This window comes from Schistocerca piceifrons, chromosome 3, assembly GCF_021461385.2.
Source record: "Schistocerca piceifrons isolate TAMUIC-IGC-003096 chromosome 3, iqSchPice1.1, whole genome shotgun sequence".
NCBI lineage: Eukaryota > Metazoa > Arthropoda > Insecta > Orthoptera > Acrididae > Schistocerca > Schistocerca piceifrons.
The window spans coordinates 824680948-824697572 of NC_060140.1; positions in this window are offsets into that span (position 1 = coordinate 824680948).

Sequence of the window (16625 nt, forward strand, 5' to 3'; positions counted from 1 at the left end):
ACTCACTGTCCCTGTCCGTCCTCTGGACGCCCCCACCCCTCCTGGCAATTCCCTTCGTCCCCCCCCCCCACCGCTGAGGACATCATCAGGTTCCTCACCATCGTCCTTCAGAATGTCCATCCCTTTCAGCGCCCCCACACCCTCCAACAGATCTCCCTTGCTGCCCGTTCCATTTTCCAACTCAAAATGTACGCCACCTACTCCAACAACCAGGCCCATTTCACCTTCTCCCGTCTTGACACCCTCGTCTAAATCCCTGTCATGGCGCAACAGCAATGTATCCTTTTCAACAATATCTGCTCCCTTCCCGCCAACAAGAACCTCTTCCTGCACACCCTTGCCACCCACCGCGTGGATGCCTTCCTCCTCAATGAAACCTTCCTCCAACCCCACCACTCCATCCACACCTCACCCTATCTCCTCCACCGCTCCGATAATCCCCTCCCAATTGCGCGTGGCGGAGTTGCCATTGGTCACCACCGCCAGATCCCCGTTCGGCTCCAACCCTCCTTCCCGACCCCACCGAACACCTGATCCTTAGTTTCTTCTTCCCTGGCCTTACCATTACCTGCGCCACCATCTATGTCCGCCCCAGCGCCCCTCTTCCCTTCGACTTCCTCTCCCACATCGACCGTACCTTCTCCTCTTACGTGACCGCCGCCGACCTCAACATCCATAGTCATTCCGTTGCCCAGTTACGGCGGTGGCATCGGTTCCTCTCCTCCCTTCAAGGCGACCTCATCCTCATCCCCCAGCACACCCGTCCCGAATCCAACTCCACTCCTGATGTTATCCTCTCCTCCCCCAACCTCGTTTGCCGCATAACGGTGGATATCCTGGAGCCTATTGGTAGCGACCATCTCCTTGTCCTCCTCACCATCTCAGACGGTCGTCGCCCCCGCCCCGACCCTCGTAATGACCCTCCCCCTAAGTATGTCCATGACTCCCTCCGCCACACACCGTTGGGTGGCTTGCGGAGTATCAATGTAGATGTAGATGTAGACTATTCCCGTGCCAACTGGAATGCCTACCGGGATACCCTTTCTACCCAGGTTGATAGCCACCCCTTCACCTACCACCACCCTGACGATGTCACCCATGCTGCCTCCTTTCTCCAGCAGACCTTGTCTGAGGCCATGGAGGCCCACGTCCCTACTGTCGCCGTCCACCCCCACCGTCCTACCTTACCCCCACAGGCCGTCCTCCTCCTCCGTGAATCCCGTCGTCTCTACCGTGCCTTCCTCCGCACGCGTGACCCGGACACATTACGACGCCACCGGCAACTCCAGCGACACATTCGTAATTTGCTCGCGGCTAAGAAACGCCGGGACTGGCGACAGACATGCACCCATTTAAATGCTACCCTACCAATCAACTCGTCCAAGTTCTGGTCGGCCTTCCGTCGCCTTACCGGAACTAAACCCTCCCCCTATTATCCTCTTCTCCATGATGATCACCCTTTCCCTGACACCCTTAGTAAGGCCAATCACTTTGCCTCCTACCTCTCTGATGTATTTTCCATCCCCGATGATCCCCAGTTTGATTACTCCCTCTTCCTGGATATCCGCGATCGAACTGACACCTCTGTCCCTCCCCTCGCTCCTGGTTTCCAGTACTTGGACACCATTGCACACACGGAACTCAATACCCCTATCACTACACAGGATCTCATTGATACACTTCGCACAAAACGCAACACTGCTCCTGGTCACAATCGTGTCAACTACCGTCACCTTCGTGATGCTCCTGTCTCTTTCCTCTCCACCCTGGCCAGGCTCTACAATGTAGTCCTGTCCACCGGTTACTACCCCGACCTGTGGAAAACCTCCCGTATCCTCATGTTCCTTAGACCTGGCAAACTGCCGTCCGCCGTCTCCTCCTACTGTCCCATCAGCCTTACCTCAGTCTTCAGCAAGGTCCTGGAATCTATCCTCACCCAACGCATCCACCAGCATCTCCGCCAGCACCGTCTCCTTCCCGTTACCCAGTGTGGCTTTCGGCCGTCCTTCTCTTCCGACGACCTTCTCCTTCACCTCACTCATCTCCTTTCCGAACAGCTTAATTCCCGTCGCTCCACTATCTTCCTCTCCCTGGACGTCGAACGTGCTTATGACCATGTATGGCATTTTGGTCTCCTCTTCACGCTCCAAACCTTCGCCCTTCCCATTAACTACGTCCGTCTGATCGGCTCCTTTCTCTCCCGCCGTCCTTCCTATGTCACCATCCATAACACAGATTCCTACACCTTTTTCCCCTCTGCTGGTGTGCCCCAAGGCTCCGTCCTCTCCCCCCTTCTGTACCTTTTATACACGGCGGACATGCCGCCGCCGTCAGCCCCCGTCCACCTTCTCCAGTTTGTCGATGACACCGCCTTCCTTGCCCTTGCCCCCACCCTACAGCGCTCCCAACGCCTTCTCCAATCCCATCTTGACCGGTTCACCGCTTGGTGCAACCAGTGGTTGCTCAAGGTCAATCCCTCCAAAACCCAGGCGATCATTGTAGGCAAAACCACCCCTTCCTTCCGCCTCCTTGATTTCTATCTCACCATCTATGGCCGTCCTATCACCCTCACTCCCACCTTTAAGTACCTTGGCGTCACCCTCGACCGTCGCCTCTCCTGGACTCCCCACCTCCAGACAATCCAAGCCAAGGCACGCTCCCGACTCAGTCTCCTCAAGCTCCTCTCCGGCCGTACATGGGGTCTGGACCCCTCCACCATCCTCCACACCTATAAATCCCTCATCCGCCCTATCCTTTGTTATGCCCATCCGGCTTGGATCTCCGCCCCCCCTACCTTTTATAAATCCCTCCAAATCCTTGAACGTCATGCTCTCTGCCTCGCCTATCGCAACCGTCTCCCCTCCCCCACGCGGATCCTGTACGATCTCTTCCCCTTCCTCCACCTCCTCCTTTTCCTTGAAAGGATACGGATCCTGTACGGCTCCTGCAAACTCGATCCTCCTCACCCGCTCGTCTCCCCGATCCTCTCCCACCCCCACCCACTGCCGCGCCTGTATTCGAACGTCCCACCCGGTCTCCATCTCTCCACCCTCCTTACCCTCTCCCAAGGTGGCTTCCGCCAGCTCCCCCTCCCTGATGATGCCCTCCTCCCCTCCATCTACCCCTCCTACCAACTTTGATCCTCCCGCCCTCCTCCTGTGCTTGCTCCTCTGCGCACCCTCTCTCCCTTCTCTCCCTTTTCCCTCCCTCCTCCTTTTCTCCCCCCACCTCCCCTGGGCCACCCCTCCCCTCTCCCTCTCCTCCTGCCCCCGTCTCCTCAGCCACTGGCATCCTTTTTCTCCCCTCTCCCCCACCTCACCCCTGTTCCCCTCTTGGCAGGTCCCCGGACTCGCACACGCTAAGTGGACATTCGCGCGCCGGAGATCACCGCCATCAGTGTTTCGTGCGTGCCGTCGTGTTTAGTGTTCAGTGTTCACCGTCACACTCCATCGTTCACCAGTGCCATCGACGTCTTCAGTGTATGTGCCTCGTGTCAGCAGTTTGTAGTGTGCATTGTCTTCGAGTGTAACGGCTTCATGTTTGTTTTTATGTTCATGTGTCTACTGTTTTTCTCCCGCCGTTTTGTTCCAACGCATGTGTCTTCTCTGTTTTATCATTGTACTATCTTTGGCTGAAGAGCGGCGTATTGTGCTGCTGCCAGCCTACCTGTTATACTGGTATTAAAATCACAATAAAGAAAAAAAAAGCGCTGAGAAGTCAGTTCCGGCGAGATAGTGTACCACCACTCTCATCTGAAGATTGCGGTCAGTAGGATGAAGAAATATGTGTCAAGATGACGTTATGATCCGGCTGCACACCCGAGAAGAATATTATCAGTTATTACGCCGGGAAGGCCTTCGTCTTCCAATCTCTGTCTTCCTCTACAGTCTTAGTCCTCTACAGCTTTCTGAAGTACCACGGAAGTCATTCCCTCATGTCCTGTCTCTTCTCATTGTCAGTATTTTCCACATATTCCTTTCGTCTCCGATTCTGCACAGAATCTCCTCATGCCTTATCTATTCAGTCATCTAATTTTCAGCATTCGTCTGTAGCACCACATCTCAAAAACTACGATTCTCTTCTGTTCCAGTTTTCCCACAGTCCATATTTCACTACCATACAATGCCGTGCTCCAAATGTACATTCCGAGAAATTAAATCTTCAAATTGAGGTGTTTGATATAGTAGAGTTTTCCTGGCCAGGAATGCCATTTTTCCGTTGCTAGTCTGCTTTTGATGTCCTCCTTGCTTTGTTCTTCATTGGTTATTTTGCTGCCTAGGTATTAGAATCCCTTAACTTCATCTAATTTGTGACCATCAATCCTATTGTTAAGTTTCTCGCTGTTCTCATTACTTTCGTCTTTCTTTGATTCACTCTCAATCCAAATTTTGTACTCCGTAGGTTGTTCATTCCATTCAGCAGAATATGAATCGTTCTTCACTTTCACTCAGAACAGCAATTTCGTCAGAGAATCGTATCGCTGATATCCTAAAACCTTAAATTTTAATACCACTCTTGAACTTTTCTTCTATTTCCATCATTTCTTCTTTGATGTACAGATTGAATGTTACGGGCGAAAGACTACATCCCTGTCTCACAGCCTTTTCAAGCCAAGTGCTTCGTTCTGGATCGTCCACTAATATTATTCCCTCTTGGTTTTTGTACATATTGTATATTATCCGTCTCTACCAATAGCTTAGGCTTATTTTTCTCAGAATTCCTAACATCTTGCATCATTTTACATTATCGAACGCTTTTTCCAGGTCGATAAATCCTATGAACGTGTCTTGATTTTTTTTTTGTTTTTGTCTTGCTTCCATTATCAACTGCAACGTCGTAATTGCCTCTCCGGTGCCTTTACCTTTCCTAAAGCCAAGTTGATTGGCATCTCACAAATCCCCACTTTTCTTTTCCATTATTCCGTGTATTATTCTTTTAAGCTACTTGGATGCATGATCTGTTAAGCTGATTGTGCGGTAATTCTCGCACTTGTCAGCTCTTGTAGTTTTCGGAACTGTGTGAATGATATTTTTCTGAATGTCAGATGGTGTTTCGCCACACTCATACATTCTACTTACCAGCGTGAACAGTCGATTTGTTGCCACACCCACAATGATTTTAGAAATTCAGCTGGAATATTATCTATCCATTCTGCCTTATTTTATCTTACAGTAAGTCCTCCATAGCTCTTTTACGTTCTGATTCTAGTACCAGGACCCCTATCTCTTCTACAGCGATCCTGTTTCTTCCTCTAAATGCATACTATATCACAATAGCTCTCTTTTTTTCTCATCATCACATGAGTCTTCCGTAGTGATATCCTTCCTGTCTGACAGCTCAACACAGACTGAGGGATTTAGGGATGTGAGCCAATTGCAACATTGCTGCCACCTGGCGATGACACATGAAACTAGTCTAAGTAGTGGTCTGACATGTGTGCTCTCGGCACTCCATGACCAGCTGACAGGCATGGAAGACAGTGGGCCAAGCACCCAGCCAGCTGACACTCATGTGGGCAACCCAAAACAGCAGCTAATGTACCACACTTCATTCCTTCCATTCCTCGGTGTTTACATCAAGGAAATTGGGGGGGACCCTGTCTCCTACAAACTGATTAAATAAATAATATGAAAACTGAATTGAATAATATCTTATTAGCATTGATTTGAATTTTGTGTCATGACATCCTTCCTCTCCAGCACACACCGAGTCTTTTCTCCACCAATTCACAAGTGAAGTGGGGGAGGGAATGGTGGAAGTTGGGGAGGGACCAGGAGAGCAGGTGGATTTCCCAGGAGGGGACAAGAGGCTCAGCATTGAACAAGTGGCTTGAGGTGGAGAAAGGGAAAGGGAGGGGTGAGGGGCAGCGGTGTGTGGTGGACAATCCAACACCCTCAAATACAAGTAAAGTGAATAAATAAAGACACTATCTTACATCCTTCCAGCAGCTCAGCACACACTGGGAATTGGGGAAGGGGGGGGAGTGGGATAGGGGAGGGCTGTAAGACTTCCCAGGAGAGGTGCATGTGACTCAGATCTGAACAATTGTCCTTTTTCTGGGAGAGGTGGGGGAAGAAGATGGTTGAAGGGGAGAATGCAGGGAAATCAGCAGGACAATGGTTGAGGGACCCCAGGGGCAAGGAGGAGCAGAGGTTACACGAAAAAGCACTTAGCAGACAGTAGGTTCATGTACACACAGTAGGTTTTGATATGACATTCATATCAAAAGTGTTCCCATACCCCCTTTGCTGCACGACTTGCATCAGGGGAAGAAGTTTCTACGGAAATGTCACCAGATGAAATCAACGTGTTGCATGGTGGCCCAATCACGGTACTATAGGTTTCAATGCAATGAGTGCCAGAATAGTGTATACTCTGGATATAATTCATGTTGACTTTCACGCCTAATCTCTTGTTGATAGAGGGGCACAAGGTATTTTTTGTCATTTAAACATGATTTTCCCATTTCCTACCTGTTTATTTTCTGCACAAGAAAGATAAAGCTGCTTCCAAATTAGAAACTTTCCTTGATCAAATCACTTTTATATTGGATTAAATAATGAAACAATGGCTAACCCTCTAAGTTTGGAACTTCCTGCCTCTGTATGATTGGGTTTTTAATTTGTCTCATTTCTGTCTGATGCTGCAATTAGACATTCTGTGGAAAAATGATCCTCTTGATTACAGTTGCTACATGAATAAATTGCCTGTACATTTTGATAATTAGTTGTAACACTCAACTTACGATGTTAAAATTCTTGAACCGTCATGTTTTACTCCTCTTTTATGGAAAACATTCTTCATTGTTCCGAACAAAGTACCATAAGTCTGATTTACATTCAGAATTATACAAATATGGATAAAGCGAAAAGTTATAGTATCCAGAAATCTGATGGTAAGAATTTTCATCGATGAAAATCTCTGCTACCAATCTTTTTTATGTAAAAGTTCTCGATTTCGTGAAGGAGAAAATGAGGACAAATAAAGCTGCTGAGAATGAAATAGCTGTGATGACTTAAATGTAAACGTGATGGGCATTCTACCTATTCTGATGGAATTTGGCCAATAGCAGTGTGCTATAACATGCACAAATGCAGCTGAGTGAACCAAAAGTTGTTTTTATTGGAGGTCTCCAACAGACACAATCGCACACCATCTTAGTCAAGTTGAGTGTTTGGTACAATCTGTTACAGACGCTGACAAAATGGTTAAAATTTTGGGAAGTCTGCCAGAAAAATTTGAGCTTTCTCCACTGCATGGGATTCATCTGCTAAAGATTGATAAACCTTCGGTGATTTGACTGCAGTGTTATTGAAAGAGGAACAAGAACTTTTACAACGTGATGAAACGTCAATGGCCTTGGTTCAAATGGCTCTGAGCACTATGGGACTCAACTGCTGAGGTCATTAGTCCCCTAGAACTTAGAACTAGTTAAACTTAACTAACCAAAGGACATCACAAACATCCATGCCCGAGGCAGGATTCGAACCTGCGACGTAGCGGTCTCGCGGTTCCAGGCTGCAGCGCCTTTAACCGCACAGCCACTCCGGCCGGCTCAATGGCCTTCCCAACAACTAAAGTCAACAATGATATTCCTGGCTGTGGACGCCTGTATTTTATGTTGTTAGAAGCTCGCCTGGATGCAGCTTGATACACGTGAAGTAGCATATGGTACAAAAGTGGAGTGAGGTACAAGCGACAAATAGTACAGTATGTACCAGTCCCGTGGGAGAGTTCGCCAATTGTACTGAATTTGCTTTTGATTGGTCGGCACGATCGAGTATTAGGGGCCAAAGCGACTAACTTCTCTTATTAATTATTAGTATACTTTTCGCCGTATTTAACCGAGCTTTTAGTATGACGATTCTCATGGTTACCCAACGAGTCTATCGTTCTTGTTTATTAAATTTCACTAATTTTGAGAAACATAAGAGTAACGATATTACAACCGAAGTATTTCGGACATCTTCGAGTCGCTTTGGTGCGCCTGGGAGACGAAGTGCTTTGGCTGTGCTACTCACTCTGTTTCGGGCGTTCTGCAGGGACGGACATGTCGTACTCTATATCGGAAGTTGGATGGAAAAGTTACCGTACAATTAGCAAAGCTATGTCGAGTGTTGTAAAAGCCAGTGTAAACTGTATGAATATTTAAATAATAACCAAACAGGATACATTAATGAGAAGTGTCGCCTACCATCATTATCAGTTCTACCGGTCTCCCCCTCTGTAAATACAGAGACTATTCTGCGCAAGTGACATCCCATATAAAAAGCACAATCAGAGGTTCGAGATGACAGCATAGCAGCCTCCGCCGAAGAAGATCCCACGACCGACGAACTGTCTTCTGCGCTGGGGACACAACATTAGAAGACGACAGATTGGCGAAAAGAACGGTTAGAGACTCTTATTCAATCTCTCCAGCGCTCTCCAGCTTTTAGATCTGACATCCAAAGGACACATAATTTATAGGACAAGACAGGTAAGACAAAAATCAAAGAATAACAAATTTTCTAACATGGCCAATTAAAAATTTTGTCTCAAAATGGGCCATTTTAAATCTATGTATATAAAAATTTTAGCAAAAATCGTTACAAAAACCGATAATTATGAGCACCAGACTTTGAGTGCAGAACAACCGAATGTTTCTGTTATGACATGAAATTTTCACTTTGCAGCGGAGTGTCTGCTGATATTACTCTTCCTAATAGATTAATACTGTGTGCCAGACGGAGGCTCGAACTTACTTGCAGAAGGCAAACATCCTGGGTTCGAGTCCCTGTCCTGTATACAGGTTTAATTTGCTGGAAAGTTTCATATAAACTCCATTGCAAGGTGAAAAATTCATTCTGGAAACATCCCGCAGACTGTGCTAAGCCATGTCTACGCAATGTCCATTCTTCCAGGAGTGCTAGTCTTGCAAGGTTCACAGGAAACCTTCTGTGAAGTTAGAAAGGTAGAAAATGAGGTACTGACGAGAGAAAAGGTGTGAGGCGTTGTCGTGAGTTGTGCTTGAGTAGCTTAGTCCGTAGAGCACATGCCCAGAAAAGGCGAAGGTCTCGAGTTCGATTCTCGGCCGGACACACAGTTTTAATCTGCTAGGAAGTTTCGTTTCTGCTCTAGGTTGCAAAAATATTTGTTTAACTGATAGTGCTGCGTCAAAACGTATGACAACACACAAATATTGGTTTAATACATTTAAGTCAATTCAGTCTGATGACCGCTATGTTCAAATTGCAGACAACTTGATTTTTAAAACAGAAGATATTGGATCCATTGAAGTATTGTCGTTGACAACCTTGCACTTTGGAGAATCCGTTATACATTCCTAAGCTAAAGATTTTCAGTGGGAATAGTCACGAAAAGGAGGGTTGAAAGTTATTTTTCGACGACAGGATACTGAAAGTTCGCATTTCAAGTCTAGTTGCGGTAGGAATTAAGATGAACTATAGTTATTAAACGTGGTTTAAATGTTCAGATGTAATACAGGCGAATCCTGATTGCTTGAATTTCACAATCATCTGGCATGAGAGACTTGGACACATCAATTTCAAATGTCTGAAGACTGTGGCTGATATGAATTTAGTTCCTGGTTTAAAAACGAAGGAAGATGAAATCCTCATTTTGAAACATGTCAGTATGTCAAGATGAAGTGCAAATCGTTTAATTTAACTTTGAATTCAAGATGATAATTTGTTGTCGATTTTATTCATGTAGATTCCAGTGGATGGGTGAGAAAAGAGTCTCTTGGAGGTGCACATTTGTACAGTTTTCAAAGATGATTATGCTTCACACAGATTTGTGTATTTTCTTAAATTTGAATCTGATACTTTCCCTGTGTTTGGAATTTTTTATACTGATTGGAAAGCAAACTGGAAACAAAATCAGAATTCTGAGAAGTGACAAAGTGACCGAATTCATATATAAGCAATTTGAAGAATATCAAGCAAAATGGAATAATACATGAGAAAACAAGTCCCTACAGACCACAGCAGAATGGCTGAACTGCATAAATAAGCAATTTGAAGAATATCAAGCAAAATGGAACAACACATGAGAAAACAAGTTCCTACAGACCACAGCAGACTGACTAAATTGATCAAGAACACTACTGTTGATTGAGCACACATTGTGTTATTGTGTACACACTTGTCTCTCGAATTAAGGGCGTAAGCAGTAAGTTGTGCTTCGTGTACCTTAAATCGACGACCATGGTAAAGCAAGTAGTAATATTATGTGGCAAGAAAATTAGTTTGGAGAACATCCATGTTTAAAATACACGAGGAAAGTTAGTTCAGTAGCATACATACACGTTCCTGATCAGTTTTGATACAAATGGGACAGAAAACCGAAGAAACTGATCATGGTTGGGTATAATGAATGTTGTACCCATTATCGTCTCTACAATCCTAAGTCGAAGAAAATTACAATCTCCTGCAATGCCTCTTTCAAGGAAGAAGAATACTATAACTTAGATGTGGAACAGATGTATGCTGGATTTTACCTGAGAGATCATGCTGCACAGGCATCTGAAGAGGATGCTAATAGTGAACAAGCCCGCGAAAATAAAACGATGGATCTGAGATTTCGGTCTAATCTTCAACCTGGTGCTCACTTTTGGGACCAATATTTGTGAACCTCAAACTTTTGAAGAAGCAGTTGATGTCTTTTGAGTACAGAGATGTGCAATCCACAAATTGCAAGAACTGTTCATGAGAGCTTAAGTCATTAACAAAAACTAGGAATACGAACGGGCTCATTACCTATCCCTGTGGCACGTCGGATCCCAACTTTTGTTCACATGATAGCGCTTCTTGGACTGATACGATCTGCCTTCTGTTTTCCAGGTAAGATTTTATGATTGCTAGAACAGTATCTCCAACTCGGTACTGACTGAGCTTATTTAGAAGGACCTTATGAGAAATGCAGTCAAACGTCTTACTAAGGTCACAAAATGTCAGTGTTGAGATCCTTTTTCTTCAAAACTGTGCTTTATCATAATAACCACATCTAGCGCTGCTGTTGTTGTAGATTTGCCTTTCTAAACATTCTTTGCATCTGAGAAGAGTTCATTAATTTTGAAGTAAATTGAGATTTGGTCTTTCGCTGCAGTCTCAATTACTTTAGCAAAGATTGGAATTATTGAGATTGGTCTGAAGCTTGTGACCATGACTGGGTCACGCTTTGTATGAACTGATACTGTCCTTCCAAAATTCAGAAAGTCCGGAAATACACCAGCGGAGAACCACTTATTAATTACAATAATCCATGATTCATTACTATTATGTATAACTTTCTTGAGGCCATTAGAGGGCATCCCATATATATCCTGCCTGCCAGAAAACTTATAAGATTTTACAATCCTTACCATTTCATTTTTTTCTCATTTCCTCCAGTTCCTGAAGGTGCACCTGTTTCTGTTTCCAACAGCAGCTGCAGGCTCTATATTCAAAGCAGGAATTGGACTTACAGTGTTTCTCACAATGTCAATAGAATAGTTATAGAAGCGTAATGGGGAGGTGCGTTTTCTCCTGTGTTCATTGATCAAGTCCCAGACTGCCTTGCAAAGGCTGTGATTCCCTTCAATGAACCTATAACTTCTTATCTTTTTGGCTTCTTCTACATGCTTTCTATAAAGTCATTTTGCCTGTAAAAATTTGCTGTAAAACATTTCCTTTGCACAGGGGAAGTCTAAGTGGGTGTACCATGTGAAGCAGAATTCTGATGGAGCAACTGATCGCTTTGAAGCTAGAATATGAGCAAAAGGGCATTTTCAAGGGGAAGGCATCGTTTGTGAAGAGTTTTTCTCTCCTATGGTCCGATACAACTCGATCGGTGTTTTATTAGCAACAGCAGCTTCGCAAAATATGGAAATTAGCCAGTTTGAACTTAATAATGCACTCGTCAGTGGAAATGTGAAAGAAGTTTACATGGCGAAACTAAAAGAACTTGTTTTAAGAGACTCAAATATCGTTTGCAATTTGAGTCTGTATCTACTCGATCACCACATTGTTGGAATCAAAAATTGTACAGTTTCTGACAACTGAGCAACTGAACGTGGAAAGACGCAGTTTCCACACTGTAACACGCGATAAAGACCTGCCACTTCATGTGGATGAAGGCTTGCTGATCTATAAGTCACTAAACTACTGGAAAACATTTTGACAATACTGGTGTAACGCTGTTGCTAATTTTGGGCGTTACTGGGTGAAAAGTAACTTCACTGCAGCTCTGTGTGAGGTAAGCAGGCCAGCACAAAGGCACTGATATGTAATTTCACAAGTGAGGCTGTTTGTACACCACAAGGCAGCCAGGCCAAGCTGCGAAATCATGGTGACATTGCAGAAAGGCCACGCCACTACAAATCAGCCTACACTGTATTTCTGCACCATTGAGACATTACCAGGAAGTAATGTATTGACACAGCAATTAATTACCATAAAAACCCTCTGATTCTAGCACAGTTATACGCAGTTTGGGAGTGCACTCCACAACACTGGGTCCACAGAAGTCTCCATCACGTTACGGGCCAGCCAGCAACTGGTGCTGGTCTGGGCAACCAACTCACCAGACCTCTGTGGACTTAGAATGACATGATGGATAAGCCATCCCCAGGCTCCATGGTAGCAGCCTAATTCCTACCTTGGAGGATAGCGGTTCGCAGTCAGGGCAGTACTGCCACCATCTGTGTGCAGAGGGCGAGCTTCTAACCTGGTACTGGTAGACTCCTATGAGAATTCAGCGGACGTCACCATCACAGGCACTGCTCACTCAGGGCCACATAGTGCTAACTCAGGCATGCATTGCTGAGTGGGGTACACGGTTTCAGCCAAGCAAGAAGTCAAGAGGCCATCCTGCCGCCATGGCCTGCCAACATCAGTGGCACCACAGGTAGAACACACGATTGCAGGGGGCATATTTTGGGGCATTGCAGCACTTCAATATTGTTGCTCAAGGCTACATTAAATAAGTTTTATCTTGCAGTGGAGTTTTGCTGACCAGCACCACCAACTCCACAACACGCCTCTCTACACCTTAGCAGCCCCATTCTCCCTGGGTCACAGTAGAGTGGTGTCAGAAGTATTTTGGTATCAGTGGACCTGATCTGGCAGCTGTTGCCAGTACAGTCGACCTCCACACATCAGGACCTCGCTACCACAGCACACAGTTTCGTCAAACTGAGGGGTCAGTAGATAGGCGGTTTCGCGGTTGTTTTCTCTGTTTTATGTGTAAAGGGCATGGAGTCTAAGAGATGAAGAGGGATTTGAGGGTTACGTTTGTGCAGCCACTGAACCAGCTGATCTTCCACAATTCCATTATAATACAAAGGGACAATATTTACAAGATGCGAGGTGTGGTCAGTCTAATTTGTCAAGGCATTTTGGTCATTGTACAGAGTTAATACCAGTAGCTAGTGTTAACTGTTGTTGGTACGGACATATAGCTAGTCAGTGCATAGAGTCAAGATGGACGATGATATGGCTTCAGCTATCGACTGTGATACGAGTGCGTCTACAGAGCGGAAAGTTAAGTGTTTATCCTTTTCTGTGTTTTCCACGTAATATATTTATAAAATTTCGTGTGTGTTTCTCTGTTTAAGAAGGTTAATCTCGCGTTTTTGTAAGTGTAAATCTATTCAGTCTTTAGCGTAATAGTTGCTGACTGAACAGGCAGCTACATAGTTCTTTAACGCATCAGTGTACATTGGTGACACATAAAAAGGGTAGCAAGTCGCATATCTAGGATTGTCTGCTTTTTATAGTTCACTTCTTCTGTTAGTCTTGCTAGGATGAGTAGGATGTGTGCATGCTGTGTGCGGACGTAGAAAGCTGGCCACAGTTCGCGAACAGCTGAATGTGCTGTTGGCTATGGTCTGTCACCTTCATGCTGCTGCCTCAGGGTGTAGTGGTGGCAGAGAATCTGGCGTGTCGCATGGAACACCTCGGGTGTCACTTGTTTTGCCCATGGGTTCTGCATTCGAGGCACCTCGTCGAGTACACGATTCAGTTGTTCCGCCCTCACAGTAGGGTGATTGGCGGATGGTAACGAGTTGCTCGAGGAGGCCATTGTGGAGACTGACTGCCTGGCGTCGCACATTAATTCTGTGAGTGGACAGGTGGCAATTCCCTGATTCCGAGCAGGCACATGGGGGGAGGGGTTTACTGATTATTGGGAGCTCCAATGTTAGGCACATTATGGATTCCCTTAGGCAGATAGCTTTCAGGGCTGGAAAGAAAGCCAAGACTCAATATGTCTGCCGAGAGGCCTCATTGGAAATGTGAAGGCGGTCTTGCCGGTGGCTATCGAGCGTGCAGGGTGCAGTCATCTCCAAATCGTGGCTCATGCCAGCACCAACGACGCCTGTTGCATGGGTTCTGAGGCGATCCTCAATTTGTACAGGCGGCTGGCAGAGGTGGTGAAGACTGCTGGCCTCGCCCGAGGGATGCAAGCAGAGCTCGCAATTTGCAGGATCGTTTCCAGAGTTGATCGAGGTTATTTGTTTTGGAGCCGAACAGGAGATCTCAACCAAGGGCTTCGTCGACTCTGTGATGGTCTTGGCTGCAGATTTCTGGAGCTGCGTTATCGTGTGGGGATTTGTAGGACTCCCTTTGATATGTCAGGGGTGCACTACAGTAAGGAAACGGCTACTAGGGTAGCAGAGAACTTGTGGAGTGCACATGAGCGTTTTTTAGGCAAGGCGGTAGCTTGAAGTGGTCTGATGAACACTCGCCAGTCGATTCACAGCAAGACAAGTCAAACGGCGTTTAGAATAAAGGCACTTCGACTGCCAAAATCTTATCAGTAAACTGTCGAAGTGTTCGTAATAGAGTTTCCGAGATTGCTGCAAACCAGGAAAATTATCGCACCGAAATTATTCTTGACACTGAGAGCTAGCTGAAAACCGAACTGGAAAGCTCTGAGATATTTAGCGAGTTGTGGAACGTATATCGGAAAGACAGATGTAAGGCCATAGGAGGAGTAGTTTTCATTGCAATTGACAAAAATATTATCTCTATTGAGTTCGAAGTTGAGTGTGACAGTGAAGTCGTCTGGTCGCGTATAACAGGTGTATATGAAACTAAGTCAAATGTTGCATGTTTTTACCGGCCACCCGATTCCACTATGGCAGCTCTAGAGTCATTCAAGAAAAGTCTACGGTCAATAGCATGTAAATACTCAGACCATGCTCACTAGTTGGAGGCGACTTTAACCTGCCGAGTATAGATTGGGATGTCTATGGATTCACAGCTGGGGGTGCAGACAGTCAGTCATGCAAAATACTTTTGAACACGTTTTCTGAAAATTGTCTTGAGCAGCTAGCTCTGCAGCTCAAATACGATGGAAATATGTTAGACCTTGTAGCTACAAATAGGCCGGATCTCATCGATAATATTAGTACAGAAACGGGAATCAGCGATCATGATGTCATTATAGCAACTTTCATTACGAAAGTTAATACAACAGTCTTGAAAGCTAGGAGAGTGTTTCTGCTAAATAGAGCAGATAAGCAGTTATTAACATCTTACTTATACAGTGAAATGGCATCCCTTAGTACCAGTAAGATGAGTGTAAAGGAATTATGGGCAAAGTTTAAGCGGACTGTAAATCGTGGTCTGGAGAGTTACGTGGCGAGTAAGTAGATAATGGATGGAAAAGACCCACTATGGTTTAGTTACAAAATTCGTAAGATGCTGATAAAGCAGAGACTGTTGCACTCTAGGTTCAAAAGGGGACGCACAAACGACGACAAGCGAAAGAGAGTAGAGGTTTGTCCGTCTGTGAAAAGATCTATGCGCGAAGCATACAACTACACCGTCACACCTAAGCAAAAGGTCTGGCAAACAACCCGAAAAAATTCTGGTCGTGTGTAAAATCACTAAGCGAGTCTAAGGCTTCCATTCAGTCCCTTGTTGACCAGCCTGGCGTGGCAGTAGAAGATAGCAAAATGAAAGCCGAACTTTTAAATTTCATGTTCAAGAAATCGTTCACACAGAAGTACCATACGAACATACTGTCTTTTGACCGTCGGACAGATTCCCATATGGACGACATAGAAATAAGCATACCTGGCGTAGAGAGGCAAAGATTTGAAAGCAAATAAATCACCAGGTCCGGATGAAATCCCAGTTCGATTTTACAAAGAGTACTCAACGGCACTGGCCCCTTGCATTTGTCGTGAATCTCTCGTTCTACACGAAGTCCCAAGGGACTGGAAAAAAGCCCAGGTGGATCTAGTATATAAGAAAGGTAAAAGAATGTGTAACCCAGCAAGTTATCACGAGATGACGTTCGTTGCAGTAGGGCACGCAACCGTCAAGTACGGTGGCTACAGAGTGGCTTTCTTTTTTTTTTCTTTTTGTTTTTTCGCTTTGCTCACAGCACAGCTGACGCTGTCTGCCATGAAAACTGCATAGCGTAACATACAGTCGTACGAAGATTCATACCCTCTACGAATCTAAACAATCCATGTTAGTTATTATTCGATTTTGTTCAAATTTGGTACACAGCATTTTGCTATTAATGGAATGATGCTGTCAGAATTTCAGATTTTTATTTATTGTAGTTCTGAAGATAAAGAGAATTACCTAAAACTCCTAAAACCGACGCTTTTTCTTAAACCAAGTTAG